Source organism: Schistocerca serialis, chromosome 3 (genome assembly GCF_023864345.2).
Source record: "Schistocerca serialis cubense isolate TAMUIC-IGC-003099 chromosome 3, iqSchSeri2.2, whole genome shotgun sequence".
In the NCBI taxonomy this organism is placed as follows: Eukaryota; Metazoa; Arthropoda; class Insecta; order Orthoptera; family Acrididae; genus Schistocerca; species Schistocerca serialis.
In genome coordinates this window covers 408,775,368-408,791,113 of record NC_064640.1, presented here as the reverse complement: position 1 = coordinate 408,791,113, position 15,746 = coordinate 408,775,368, and the positions used below count along the sequence as shown (strand labels likewise).

Below are 15,746 nucleotides of genomic sequence, written 5' to 3'. Positions count from 1 at the left end.
GCGTTGTCCCGTTTGCCTGTTGCTGAGGATAAAGCATTCGATTCTTCCGAACTTGCTTGCATGTTCATTGATGCGGAAACCGATGAAGTGGTCGAATCCTTTCCGATTGATTTTCGTTGTGTAGCTACAGCCACAGCTGCTGACCCGGTCCTTGCTACCGTTTTGCGTTTTGTTGCTACGCAATGGCCTTTGTCAAAGTCTCGGATCGAGGATCCGTTGGTTCGCCGATTTTTTGCTCATAAGGAGAGACTTTTCGTTCGACGTGGTGTTTTGTTGTTGCATTCTGATAATGATCAGTCCAGAGTCGTGGTCCCACGTTCGTTACAGTCCTCTGTTTTACGGCTTCTTCACCAAGGACATTGGGGTATAGTGCGAACGAAACAACTTGCTCGTCAGCACTGTACTTGGTTCGGAATCGATGCTGCGATTACGAATATGTGTTCTTCTTGCATGGCGTGTGCCGAACAACAATCCGCACCGCCGCAGAAAGTCTTTGCATGGCCAAAAGCCACTTCCCCTTCGCAACGCTTGCACATCGATTTTGCTGGTCCATTCTGGAATGCTCGATGGTTGGTTCTGGTAGATGCCTTCAGTAATTTTCCTTTTGTTGTCCGGATGTCTTCCACGACGTCCTCTGCCACCATCCAAGCGTTGTCTGCTATCTTTTGCATTGAAGGTCTTCCGCAGACTATTGTTTCCGAAAATGGCCCACAATTCATGTCCGCAGAATTTCAGTCATTCTGCCAGGCCAATGGTATTCAACACCTGACATCCGCGCCGTTTTTGCCTCAGTCAAACGGTGCCACTGAACGATTGGTCCGGACTTTCAAGTCACAGATGTTGAAGTTGAAAGAGTCGCATTCTCGGGAGGACGCATTGTTGCTCTTTTTGTCATCGTATCGCTCTCAGCCCCGAGATGGTCGCTCGCCGGCTGAGTTGCTCCACGGTCGTCCTCATCGAACCTTGATGTCTTTGCTGCACCCGCCGCATCAGGTTTCTGTGCAGCGGCAGACTTCTGCTTTTGCTCCAGGCGACGTTGTATTCTATCGCAACTATCGCGGTTCATGGCGTTGGCTCGCAGGGCGCATTCTTCGCTGCCTCGGCCGCGCGATGTATTTGGTTTTGGGGGCCTCTGGTGAGGTGCGTCGGCATCTCAATCAGCTGCGCCTCTGTCGTCGCACGGGTTCTGCCGCTCCCCGTCTGCTTTCAGCGACGGTGCCGTCCGGTCAGCGCCCTGGGGACCCACCTACTGGCTCGCCTCATTCCCAGGTGTTACCGACGATGCCTTCCATTTTGCCCCATGGCGACGCGCCGTCGCAGCCGCCGCCGCTGCCGCCGCCTGTTCTCCCGCCGGCGCCGCCCGCATTCGACGCTTCGCTGCAGCCGCCAAGCGCCTCCCTGGGTCACGCGCCGCCGATCGCTTCCCGTGACCAGCTGTCCTCCGCCATGGAACTCTTGCCCGTTTCGGACCACATGACGGCATCGCGCGTCGGGTACCCCGACGCAATGGAGGTCGACCCTTCGGCCCCTCCTGTCTCTTTACGGGCGCATACACCGCATGTTGACGTGCACCCTGGACTAGGTTTTCAGGCGTTTCCTAGCTTCCCTCGGACCTCGCCTGTCGTTAGGCTCCCCACCTCATCGCATACGTCAACATGGGGTCCTCCCCACGGCGGGCGGAAGCCTTATAACACGACCGTTCGCCGATTTGCGGGGGAGGAATGTGGTGTCACCGCCAGACACCACACTTGCTAGGTAGTAGCTTTAAATCGGCCGCGGTCCATTAGTACATGTCGGACCCGCGTGTCGCCACTGTGTGATCGCAGACCGAGCGCCACCACAAGGCAGGTCTCGAGATACGGAATAGCACTCGCCCCAGTTGTACGGACGACTTTGCTAGCGACTACACGGACGAAGCATCGCTCATTAGCCGAGCAGATAGTTAGAATAACCTTCAGCTAAGTCAAAGTCTACGACCTAGCAAGGCGCCATAGCAATTGATAGTTTGATAGTTATCGTATGAAATGTCTCATCAAGAACGCTGTATACAAATGGTGGATTAAAGTTAAGTATTCCAGCAGCTACGTACTTTTCTTTATAGCTTTTATGAAGTATCCTGTTTCAGACCATCAAGTCCGCCTGCATGCTTAATGGCCGCCTCCCTTAAATAATGTGCGTAGTGTTGGCAATCTGTCAACACTACAACTGCTCGTCAATCTGGAATCCGTATTCCGTGGGGCTGATAGAGGAAACAGAGAAGAGCTGCACGTTTCCCTACAGGTTCATTTAGTTAGCGCAAAAAGCGTCACCGAGATGTTCAGCAAACCGCAGTGGCAGACGCTGCAAGAGAGGCGTTCTGCTCATGCTATGGTCTACCGTTAAAATGTCGAGACCGTGCATTCCTAGAAGAATCAGCCAATGTAATGCAGCCTCCCTCGTATTTCTCGTGAAAAGACCGTGAAGGTAAAATCAAAGATATTTGAGCTCACACTGAAGCTTACCAGCAGTCGATCTTTCTGCGAACCATTCGCGACTAGAACAGGAAAAGGATGAAGTGACAGTAGTTCACATAGTACCCTCCACCACACATCTTAAGGTGGCTTGCGGATTGTAGATGTAGGTGTAGATCAACCACGTCAAGCAGGGTTTCAGCTGATAGATGGATTGTGTGTATTAAATAAGATTTGTTCGAAAATTTTACTTTTGTGTATGTTTTGTATTTTATGAGTTCTGTCGTATTTCAAAGTGAGGTTTCAGTTCGATTGTTTTATGAATACAGCTCTTTTCTACAAGGAACATTCTGAAATATGAGCCAGAGAGTCACATTATACGTTCAATGTAATGTGCACTACATTAACGCTAAGTCTCATAAAACAAACAAATCTGTGATAAGCACATTTTAATCGACATTATTTTGGTTATTATCTCTCACGCACAGTCTTAGACATAAAAATTGACCGCCGGTCGACCGCCACAGAGCCTAAGTCCGCGTCGTTCACTTATGGTGGCCAATAAAACCGACCGAGATGCTGTCATGTGGTGTGAGCCTGTGGTCAAGTGGTAATCATCGGGCATTCCACACTCGTAGTCGTGGGTACGACATTTCGTCCCTTGTATAAAGTTACGAGTCTGATTGAACATCGAACACAATTCGCTTCACATTCTACCCACCAGTAACAGAAAATACTTCCAGAAACAATTCCGCAGGACAGCTCTTGGCTGCGACGCGATCAGAACAGCTTACGCTCGAGCGTTTCCTCGTACTGCAGCGGCTACCGGCCACCGGCAGACGCCACCCGCCGCCTGAAATCGGGCGGCGCCCAGATAAAAGCGCCGCGACGCTGTCAGTGTATGTATCAACTGTTATATTCGAATTTGAAGTTCTAGTTATCATCTTGCAATTAAGCACTGGAGTTCGCATACTTCAAAATCTTAAACTACGGTTAAGCGTTGTAAAATTGGGTCGCTAGTGGAAAAAGGCGTAACATCTGCAACACACTATTTAATTTTGGTATAATAAGGGGTGAATGCAGAGGAGGCAGCTCGAAAGATTTGAACTATGTGTGGAGCGAGTGCTGCTGGGAAAAACACGCCAGAAAAAGGTATTCTTACTTCAACATAGGTCGTTCTGCCTTGATTGATTTTCCACATTAAGGAAGCCTCGACCTCTGATATAAGTGATGGATTACCATTTAACCATCATGTAACATTTGCATTCCACAGGCAAGGTTCAGAAGTCTGGGGTAGGAGTACTGCATGCTCTAATTGGAAACAACTAAAATCAACGAGGTGACTATTATTGCAGTTTTGCTTGAACGTCATCAGGTTACTCATTGAGCATACCTATGCAATACTGTTAATGGTGATGAGCTACGATGCCTTTATCGTTAACTTTCTAAGAAGAAATGAAAGGCTGTGCCCTACCAAAAGACGTAATCTCGAGCAAAGAGTAGTGTGAACATAATATTTTCCATCTGATAGCTCCAAAAGTGTGTTTTGCATTACGAATTCTTCCTCAAGGGTGTGTCCATCACAGCTGGAATTTGTTACTAACAATCGAGACATCCGACAAAACTACATCACCTGTGCTACTGCATGATAACGCACTCGGCTGATTTGAGAAAAAACTATCCAATAGATTGATAGAGAAGTCATCTCTCAGGCACTTGTACTGATAGGGAATTCAACTCTCAGGCACTTGTCCCTCTGTTCGTATACTCGTAAAATTTTACCTTTCTACATCTACATCCATACTCCGCAAGCCACCCAACGGTGTGTGGTGGAGGGTACTTTGAGTACCTCTGTCGGTTCTCCCTTCTATTCCAGTCTCGTATTGTTCGTGGACAGAAACATTGTCGGTATGCCTCTGTGTGGGCTCTAATCTCTCTGATTTTATCCTCATGGTCTCTTCGCGAGATATACGTAGGAGGGAGCAATATACTGCTTGACTCCTCGGTGAACGTATGTTCTCTAAACTTCAACAAAAGCCCGTACCGAGTTACTGAGCGTCTCTCCTGCAGAGTCTTACACTGGAGTTTATCTATCATCTCAGTAACGCTTTCGCGATTACTAAATGATCTTGTAACGAAGCGCGCTGCTCTCCGTTGGATCTTCTCTATCTCTTCTATCAACCCTGTCTGGTACGGATTCCACACCGGTGAGCAATATTCAAGCAGCGGGAGAACAAGTGTACTGTAACCTACTTTCTTTGTTTTCGGACTGCATTTCCTTAGGATTCTTCCAATGAATCTCAGTCTGGCATCTGATTCACCGACGATCAAATTTATATGATCATTCCATTTTAAATCACTCCTAATGCTTACTCCCAGGTAATTTATGGAATTAACTACTTCCAGTTGCTGACCGGCTATATTGTAGCTAAATGATAAAGGATCTTTCTATGTATTCGCAGTATATTACACTTGTCTACATTGAGATTCAATTGCCATTCCCTGCACCATGCGTCAATTCGTTGTAGATCCTCCTGCATTTCGGTACAATTTTCCATTGTTACAACCTCTTGATGTACCACAGCATCATCCGCAAAAAGCCTCAGTGAACTTCCGATGTTATCCACAAGGTCATTTATATACACTCCTGGAAATGGAAAAAAGAACACATTGACACCGGTGTGTCAGACCCACCATATTTGCTCCGGACAATGCGAGAGAGCTGTACAAGCAATGATCACACGCACGGCACAGCGGACACACCAGGAACCGCGGTGTTGGCCGTCGAATGGCGCTAGCTGCGCAGCATTTGTGCACCGCCGCCGTCAGTGTCAGCCAGTTTGCCGTGGCATACGGAGCTCCATCGCAGTCTTTAACACTGGTAGCATGCCGCGACAGCGTGGACGTGAACCGTATGTGCAGCTGACGGACTTTGAGCGAGGGCGTATAGTGGGCATGCGGGAGGCCGGGTGGACGTACCACCGAATTGCTCAACACGTGGGGCGTGAGGTCTCCACAGTACATCGATGTTGTTGCCAGTGGTCGGCGGAAGGTGCACGTGCCCGTCGACCTGGGACCGGACCGCAGCGACGCACGGATGCACGCCAAGACCGTAGGATCCTACGCAGTGCCGTAGGGGACCGCACCGCCACTTCCCAGCAAATTAGGGACACTGTTGCTCCTGGGGTATCGGCGAGGACCATTCGCAACCGTCTCCATGAAGCTGGGCTACGGTCCCGCACACCGTTAGGCCGTCTTCCGCTCGCGCCCCAACATCGTGCAGCCCGCCTCCAGTGGTGTCGCGACAGGCGTGAATGGAGGGACGAATGGAGACGTGTCGTCTTCAGCGATGAGAGTCGCTTCTGCCTTGGTGCCAATGATGGTCGTATGCGTGTTTGGCGCCGTGCAGGTGAGCGCCACAATCAGGACTGCATACGACCGAGGCACACAGGGCCAACAGCCGGCATCATGGTGTGGGGAGCGATCTCCTACACTGGCCGTACACCACTGGTGATCGTCGATGGGACACTGAATAGTGCACGGTACATCCAAACCGTCATCGAACCCATGTTCTACCATTCCTAGACCGGCAAGAGAACTTGCTGTTCCAACAGGACAATGCATGTCCGCATGTATCCCGTGCCACCCAACGTGCTCTAGAAGGTGTAAGTCAACTACCCTGGCCAGCAAGATCTCCGGATCTGTCCCCCATTGAGCATGTTTGGGACTGGATGAAGCGTCGTCTCACGCGGTCTGCACGTCCAGCACGAACGCTGGTCCAACTGAGGCGCCAGGTGGAAATGGCATGGCAAGCCGGTCCACAGGACTACATCCAGCATCTCTACTATCGTCTCCATGGGAGAATAGCAGCCTGCATTGCTGCGAAAGGTGGATATACACTGTACTAGTGCCGACATTGTGCATGCTCTGTTGCCTGTGTCTATGTGCCTGTGGTTCTGTCATTGTGATCATGTGATGTATCTGACCCCAGGAATGTGTTAATAAAGTTTCCCCTTCCTGGGACAATGAATTCACGGTGTTCTTATTTCAATTTCCAGGAGTGTATATTGTGAATAGCAACGGTCCTACGACACTCCCCTGCGGCACACCTGAAATTACTCTTACTTCGGAAGACTTCTCTCCATCGAGAGTGACATTCTGCGTTCTGTTATCTAGGAACTCTTCAATCCAATCACACAATTGGTCTGATAGTCCATATGCTCTTACTTTGTTCATTAAAGGACTGTGGGGAACTGTATCAAACGCCTTGCGGAACTCAAGAAACACGGCATCTACCTGGGTGCCCGTGTCTATGGCCCTTTGAGTCTCGTGGACGAATAGCGCGAGCTGGGTTTCACACGATCGTCTTTTTCGAAACCCATGCTGATTCCTACAGTGTGGATTTCTAGTCTCCAGAAAAGTCATTATACTCCAACATAATACGTGTTCCAAAATTCTACAACTGATCGACGTCAGAGATATAGGTCTATATATAGTTCTGCACATCTGTTCGACGTCCCTTCTTGAAAACGGGGATGACCTGTGCCCTTTTCCAATCCTTTGGAACGCTACGCTCATTTAGAAACCTACGGTACACCGCTACAAGAAGGGGGGCTCTTGATCGATCAACCGTCAAGGCAGTTCATTCCTAGACGAAAATAGCCTTCAAAGTACACTGGTTTAACAACATCGTTAGAACCAGTAGGTTTCTACAGGCGTAGAGCTTGTAAACAACTTTAGCATTGTTACATTGTTTTACATATTGTAAAAGAATATACTGTTTCTGATTAATTTCTCTTTGATGATTACTGTTGTGTTCAGTAAACTAATGGAAAATGCAGTTAAAGTATTCACTGTACTAATACAAAAGCCGGCCGTTGTGGCTGAGCTGTTCTAGGCGCTTCAGTCTGGAACCGCGCTGCTCCTACGATCGCAGGTTCGCATCCTGCCTCGGGCATAGATGTATGTGATGTCCTTATGTTAGTTAGGTTTAAGTAGTTCTAAATCTAGGGGACTGATGATCTCAGATGTTAAGTCCCATAGTGCTCAGAACCATTTGAGCCAACTAATACAAATTAAACTCAACTTACTACAGAAACATCACGACGACAGTCTACCTTAATAAAGCATTAAGTGCCTGTAAGACGATTATGCGCATTTTAATATGATTAGTAGGATATTACCGACATTTGACTTCGAAATGGTCCGTATTTACTTCATGTCCTGTATCATACACAAGTATGTTGAAAATGTGACAGTTCATAGATAAAATTATGTATCCACAATAACAACAAAATATGTCAGCAGAAAACAAAAGTGGCATTATGAATTTTGCAGAACCATAGGGTTTTCTCTCTGACACTAAGAGGTACTGAAAGTAGCAAGACGAATTTAGCCCGAGCGTTGTCTTACGATGGCCTTATTGAATTTCTATCTGCCTACTTGTAGCTCTGCTACAAAAGAATTAAAAATCTGGCTATCAGCAAGCATCAAAAGGCGAACGAATGAACGCAGCTTGCACATTACCTCTTTATTTTCTCATTGTGTTCGTTCATGTTCGTTGCCTTGTTCGGAACGGACGTCCCATGACACCCGCTGAAGTTCGTTATTAATCCATTCACTCAGGGCTGCTGACCCTCCGACCGAACACGCTGAGCTACCGTTCCGGCTAGAATTCTATCCCCACACCAATTTTAGCACATCTCGGAGCTAGCGCAGTGGTGCAGTCCAGGCGTCTTACCTATCGGCCCAGTAGCCGCTATGACAGATAAATAGCAACGTAAGAGGCGAGAGTTGTTGCATTTCCCGTGTAGAACGACTTTCGTGGATTCAAAATCATTAACTGACATCCTTATATCACATCTCAAGGGAAAATCACTCACACTATTCTGCTGAAATGACACGATAATATCAAGCGAATTTAGTAGGATAGTTCTGTGCCGTCAAGGAAGTAACTAGTCGGACAACAGAGTTCCCAAACATATTCTGCTTTGTTGCCAAGTTTCAGTTATACTACCAGTAAGTATGCCAACTGATGCGTTCTGTGAGTGACCTCGCAAGTTACTATAGCTTCCTCTCAAAGTTGTGGGTGGCAAGGGCCGGAATACCCTCATTACATGTCAATGAGTCTTATTTGCATTTCTGGAACTAGGTTTAGGGGCTAGTGTGAAATTACTTGCAATACATCGATGCACTGAGTGCAAACGCAACGTCATAAATTAATACCTGCGACAATTATTTGTCTTTTTGTGTCTTAATCGGACCGAAACCTTGAAAGCTATTCACCAGACGCGATTCACAATTTTGGAGCTTCTCCAGTGGCTGAGTTGGCAACGTACCTTTGCTATACAATATTTTTATTGAGATCACTGTCATTGACACACCCACCAGAAGACAGGCATGACTTGGCTTTCTGCTGTCAGCTTTTCTGACGGACATTCTGCGTTGCTCGAATCGTGAAGACTTAAAGTGAATTCGAATATTCCATATGGCGAAAATGTGATGTTTTTATTCTTCCAACTCTAACATTCAAAGAATAGTTACAACAATAAGCGGCAGAAAAGCGCTTGTAAACCAGTAATTAATAATGCAGTCATAATTAGTGGAATCTGACAAACTCCATCTGATAATTGTGAAAAACTAATTTTTTCATCTGCACAGCACCGCAGCATGAACGCAAGGGTTCCATAGGATTCCTATACTTAATTTCGTTGTGATCGTTTTCAGTGACAATAGCGGAGGACCAAAACCGTCTGACTTGAAATATACTTTTGCACCGGGATTTGAAGCTTTGGCTACATTGCAGTAGCACATCCAGTGAGGTATCAAGAGTGTCAGCATTCACTCATTGCTGTAGTATAGGCTAGGGTAGAAAGAAGTAGGTTTCCACAAAATAAACGATGTGAGGCATTGTAATTAACGCATAAAGTAACCATTTCGCAAACGTAAGTTTTCCAATTCGCAATCACTTATTAAACATGAATTGTTCAGAAAATTACAACTATATCTTGTGAAATAAGAAGGTTAATGCAGCTCCAGTCCGTCACTATCACTAAGTTGTCAAACATTTTCCGAACAGCATTTACAATAGAAATACTTGTGTGTATGTGTGGGGGGGGGGGGGGGATGTCTGTTATTTTGGACATGTCCGAAAGAACAGACACCACACAAATATGCATACACAGGGTGTTTCAGGAGAAACAGTAGATTTTTAGCAGGTGGTAGTATAGACGAATTGCATATAAAGTTCCATATACACTACTGGCCATCAAAATTGCTACACCACGAAGATGACGTGCTACAGACGCGAAATTTAACCGACAGGAAGAAGATGCTGTGATATGCAAATGATTAGCTTTGCGGAGCATTCACACAAGGTTGGCGCCGGTGGCGACACCTACAACGTGCTCTCATACACAAACAGCAGTTGACCGGCGTTGCCTTGTGAAACGTTGTTGTGATCCCTCGTGCAAGGAGGAGAAATGCGTACCATTACGTTTCCGACTTTGATAAAGGTCGAATTGTAGCCTATCGCGATTGCGGTTTATCGTATAGCGACACTGCTGCTCCCGTTGGTCGAGATCCAATGACTGTTAGCAGAATATGGAATCGGTGGGTTCAGGAGAGTAATACGGAAACCCGTGCTGGATCCCAGCGGCCTCGTATCACTAGCAGTCGAGATGACAGGCATCTTATCCGAATGGCTGTAACGGATCGTGCAGCCACGTCTCGATCCCTGAGTCAACATATGGGGACGTTTGCAAGACAACAACCATCTGCACGAACAGTTCGACGACGTTTGCAGCAGCATGGTCTATCAGCTAGGAGACCATGGCTGCGGTTACCCTTGAAGCTGCATCACAGACAGGAGCGCCTGCGATGGTGTACTCAACGACGAACCTGGGTTCACCAATGGCAAAACGTCATCTTTTCGGATCAATCCAGGTTCTGTTTACAGCATCATGATCATCCGTGTTTGGCGACTTGGCGGTGAACGCACATTGGAAGCGTGTATTCGTCATCGCCATACTGGTGTATCTCCCGTCGTGATTGTATGGGGTGCCATTGGTTACACGTCTCGGTCACCTCTTGTTCGCATTGACGGCACTTTGAACAGTGGACGTTACATTTCAGATGTGTTACGACCCGTGGCTCTACCCTTCATTCGATCCCTGCGAAACCCTACAATTCAGCAGGATAATGTACGACCGCATGTTGCAGGTCCTGTACGGGCCTTTCTGGATACAGAAAAGGTTCGACTGCTGATCTGGCCAGCACATTCTCCAGATCTTTCACCAACTGAAAACCTCTGGTCAATGGTGGCCGTGCAACTGGCTCGTCACAATACACCAGTCACTACTCTTGATGAACTGTGGTATCGTGTTGAAGCTGCATGGGCAGCTGTACCTGTACACGCCATCCAAGCTCCGTTTGACTCAATGCCCAGGCGTATCAATGCCGTTATTACGGCCAGAGGTGGTTGTTCTGGGTACTGATTTCTCAGGTTGTATGCACCGAAATTGCGTGAAAATGTAATCACATGTCAGTTCTAGTATAATTTATTTGTGCAATGAATACCCGTTTATCATCTGCATTTCTTCTTGGTGTAGCAATTTTAATGGCCAGTAGTGTAAATGTGTCCACTTTTTATTGAGTGCAAACATACAGCTGTTAGTACGTAACCCTAACAAACTCAAGGCAAAGGTAAATGAGGACGTTCAAAGTTGATTTTCAAAAATTACCCCACCGATTTCAATACACTTTTGACTTGTGTTGATAACACCACAGGTAGCTCTTCTGAGGTCGTCTTTGCATTCTTTCATAAGAGCTGTACTATTCATAATCCGAACGATAAAATCGGCTCTTGGATTTACTTTTTCCTTGTAGACCTCGCCTTTCAACCATCCGGACAGGCAAAAATCCAAATGGGTAAGGTCCAGGGACCTTGGTAGCCAAGAAAAGCGCCCGTATCTACTGATCCATCTTCCGGGAAATGTTAGGTTTGGATGACGCGTCACCTGACGACTGAAATGTGCAGGAGCCCCGTCACGCTGGAGGAACATACGCATTCTTGTAGCCACAGGAACCTCTTCCAATAATGCTGGAAGCTCATTTTCAAGCAAGTATAGGCAACGGGGTCCCGTAAGGACAAACAAACCTAACGAAAGTGCATTGAACCCAGCTGTATGTACTCAGTAAAATTGGACACATGTTCTATGGCATTTTTTCTACAGTTTGTCTATACTACTACCTCCCACAAAATTTACTATTCCTCCTAAAACATCTTATATATTTACTCAGGTCTCGACAGCCCATAGAAAGTTTTCAGTGCTGTACGCACGCCATCTTCCGCGGGAATACAGTGTGGTTCAAATGGCTCTGAGCACTATGGGACTCAACTGCTGTGGTCATAAGTCCCCTAGAACTTAGAACTACTTAAACCTAACTAACCTAAGGACAGCACACAACACCCAGCCATCACGAGGCAGAGAAAATCCCTGACCCCGCCGGGAATCGAACCCGGGAACCCGGGCGTGGGAAGCGAGAACGCTACCGCACGACCACGAGATGCGGGCAATACAGTGTGGCTGCGATCGAGTGGAATAATGTGCGGAGAGGGGTGGGGAGAGGGGAGGGGGGTACCGCGTATGTGGTATCAGGCAAAGATGGGAATTTGCGTCTGACGAGGAGAGTGTGTAGATAGGTCGTACTTGCTTCGGCAGTACATATACTAAAACTGAAACGATACAGAGAAGATTGGCATGGTCCCTACGTAAGAAAGACACGAAAAAAAAAAAAAAATAGCTGGCACGGTAGCTCAGCGTGTTCGGTCATAGGGTTAGCCACCCTCTGAAATAAAAACAAACTGAATTAATAGAATGACGATGAACTTGAACAAACGTCATGGGACGTCCACCCTGAACAAATAGAACGAAATATCACGAACAAAATGAGATCAGCAGCAACAACAAAAAATATAGTGCCTCGTAAGCAAGAGGTCCAGATTCGAACCCCAGTTGGGCACAAATTTTCATCTGCCACCGTTGCTGTATTTCAACGCCTTGTGACAGTGTGGACGTCTGTCCTTCGATATCTAAGATGCAGTTGTTTTTTGAAGCAATGCAGTTGATTTGCGAACATTTGTCTTGCCATCAATGCAACGGAACTTCAACGGCATCCATTACTTAGTCATTGTCTTGTGATGGCGCTAGCCTATGTCATATACATGTGAGTCAGATTGTAGCGCATATTTAGTCAAGTAACGAACAGCAGAAGCAGGATTCCAGCCAGCTGGTCACTTAACCAAGTGCAACATAGAGTAACTGTGCAATGAGTCATTTCAGCTGCGTACCTGACGGTAATATTTGTCAAGCAATTCACTGCAGAATTAATGTAAAACCAGCACGATGATCTCTGTAGTCATACTGTATCATTAGCAGCTCGTGAATGGAGTGTGTTCGTTAAATCAGATTAGACAAGCTGATGCCAAATAAAGAGAAGCGACGACGCCACCACAATATCTTTACTTAGGTAGTCAGCACTAGATTATGTGCGCCATCATTAAAGTTACTGTAAGCAATTTGACAGCATAACACGACCAAATCCACTAACAACCATCACCATTATCATCACACAGTTGTTAATCGTAGTGATTACAAGCTGCTCACGTTTGTCAAGAATAGCGGAAAGCGCCTCATGAAATTGAAGTTCCATTTGCATTACGCCTGGGACAGAGAGAATCCTAAAGAACACTAAGAGGTTACCCAGCGAAGGGAAGAATCCACGCATTGTCTCGAGTTGTTGCAGATTGATATTAATGCAGTTCCCGATGGTTTCACACTAAAGGGTTCTTTTGGCTAGAGGAATGCTCATATGGAAATTAACAAGACGTAATTGCCAGAACGTTCAGATACCTTAATAACACCACAGTTTGGATTGAATATGACTCGGAAAGCGACGTTCATATGACGTTTCCGTCCGTCTCCTGACGACTTACTGAATGAAGTCTGAAGTACAATCAGAGCTGTGTTGCTGCGACATGAATTCTGTAAAGTGTTGTGGCAGCTGGCAGTCTTTGCTGAATACAGACATGTGCAAATATGGTTCAAATGGTTCAAATGGCTCTGAGCACTATGGGACTTAACATCTGAGGTCATCAGTCGCCTATAACTTAGAACTACTTAAACCTAACTAACCTGAGGACATCACACACATCCATGTCCGAAGCAGGATTCGAACCTGCGACCGTAGCGGTCGTGCGGTTCCAGACTGTAGCGCTTAGAACCGCTCGGTCACCACGGCCGGCTGTGGAAATATCTTCACTGCTCGAAGAGAACACGTCATTGTTGCATTTCTTCCATACCGTAATTATCAGAATAACATAACGTCCATTCTGCTAAAGAACTTGATGGCCACAAGTCCTTAAATAAGAATCTGCGAGCGGTAGTGATGCATGAAAGGAAACAGGCTGTTAGACAAAAGAATGGAGAGCTCCCTGCTTTTTGCGATTGCGATAGGGCCTACGATAAGAATCTGGTGTCATATTATGCTTAGAACCCTTAGCTGTTTATTTTTTCACTTCATACTAAAACAAAATCTATGATATGAGAAGAGGAAATGACATATATGCTTTTTGTGTTTATTTTCTCACTTCATACTAAAAGAAGTGCGTTGATATGAGAGGAGGACATGAAGTACACGCTTCCAAGATATAATATTTCCTTGTGTGCTGCAACTGAATGCATGAAAGCTCTGCATTTAATTATTGTGTGTTGGATACATTTTGATATCACCTCACATTCCTTTGTGAGAAGGTTGCTATTTTTTTGGGATTCAAATAGAGTGGACATTTCATCACTGGTTAATATTCTGATGACTAATGACATGATACCCGTTCCAACTGCTCCATAGCACCTGTGAGTAGAGAGTCTCACGATGGTTACTATAAGAACATGCAAGCGGTGATGTCTGATCACTGCTGTCAGACCCAACGTAATTTCTTCCTGTTTCTGGCGAAGCGTCTGGTGCTGTCTCAACGCTCAGCCAACATGAACAAATCGCGGCCTCATTGGGCACTGCGAATCGCTGTACATGTACAAGTCGCGACAACAAGAACGCACTGTTACTGTTAACGATATTATGGAGTTAATAAATCTTACTTCCTTAACGTAATATGCAGAACATGGGTTGTGCAAAATTTCAGTTTGTAGCTTTCCATCGCATTAAAATACTTCACAGGGATTTTTAATCCGATTTGTAGAACTTTTTTTACGTCTTAACATTATTTATTTATACAATATAGTAGCTAATTTCGTTTTCCATCTCAAAAATGGTTCAAATGGCTCTGAGCACTACGCGACTTAACTTCTGAGGTCATCAGTCACCTAGAACTTAGAACTAATTAAACCTAGCTAACCTAAGGACATCACACACATCCATGCCCGAGGCAGGATTCGAACCTGCGACCGTAGCAGTCGCACGGTCCCGGACTGCGCGCCTAGAACCGCGAGACCACCGCGGCCGGCGAGGAATGACCTCTAGTCAGACACACGCACGGTGCATGTAGTATCAGTGAGCGTGCTGTCCTATGTAGAATGGGGACTTTGACTGAGTGCAGATTGTGATGGCTTGGAGGCTCGACAAGAGTATTTCGAAAACTTCACGACTAGTTGGGTGTTCGAGAAGTGCTGTGGTGAATGTCTTCAACGCATTGCGAAACCAAGATGAAACCACGTGATGACGTCATGGGATTGGGTGGCTACCCCTCATTACAGATGTCAGACGTCGTAGGCTGGGCAGACTGGTAAAAGAGGCCAGGCGGCGGGCTGTGGCAGAACTAACGTCAGACTTTAATGCTGGGCAGAGTACAAGTGTGTCTTAACACACAGTGCATCAAACACCCCTAACGATGGGTCTCCACAGCTGACGATCCATGCATGTGCGAATGTTAACACAATGACGTTGGCAACTACGACTGGAATGGGCACGTGACCATTGGCATCGGATGTTGGTGCTGTGGCAGAGTTTTGCATAGTCTGATGAGTCGCGGTACCTTCTTTGTCATACCGATGGAATGGCGCGAATCCGTTGTCTTCCAGGGGAACAGCTGCTTGACGCCTGTACTGCGGGCTGGAGACAAGCTGGCAGCAGCTCCATTATGCTCTGAGGAACATTCACGCGAGCATCCACGGCTCTACTTGAGATCATGCAAGACACCATGACGGCTAAGGCGTATCGTGTACTGGTTGCAGACCACGTGTACCCCTTTATGACTATCATGTTTCCCGACAGCAGTGG

The 15,746-nt window shown here is 46.5% G+C and overlaps 1 non-coding gene across 1 annotated transcript; it reads left to right on the top strand.

Annotated features, from left to right (window-relative positions):
* The first annotated feature begins 12,156 nt into the window (after positions 1-12,156).
* On the top strand, positions 12,157-12,263 carry LOC126472271 (U6 spliceosomal RNA). The gene has a single exon (XR_007586396.1). It is a non-coding gene; the product is annotated as a U6 spliceosomal RNA (small nuclear RNA).
* The last annotated feature ends 3,483 nt before the right edge of the window (positions 12,264-15,746 follow it).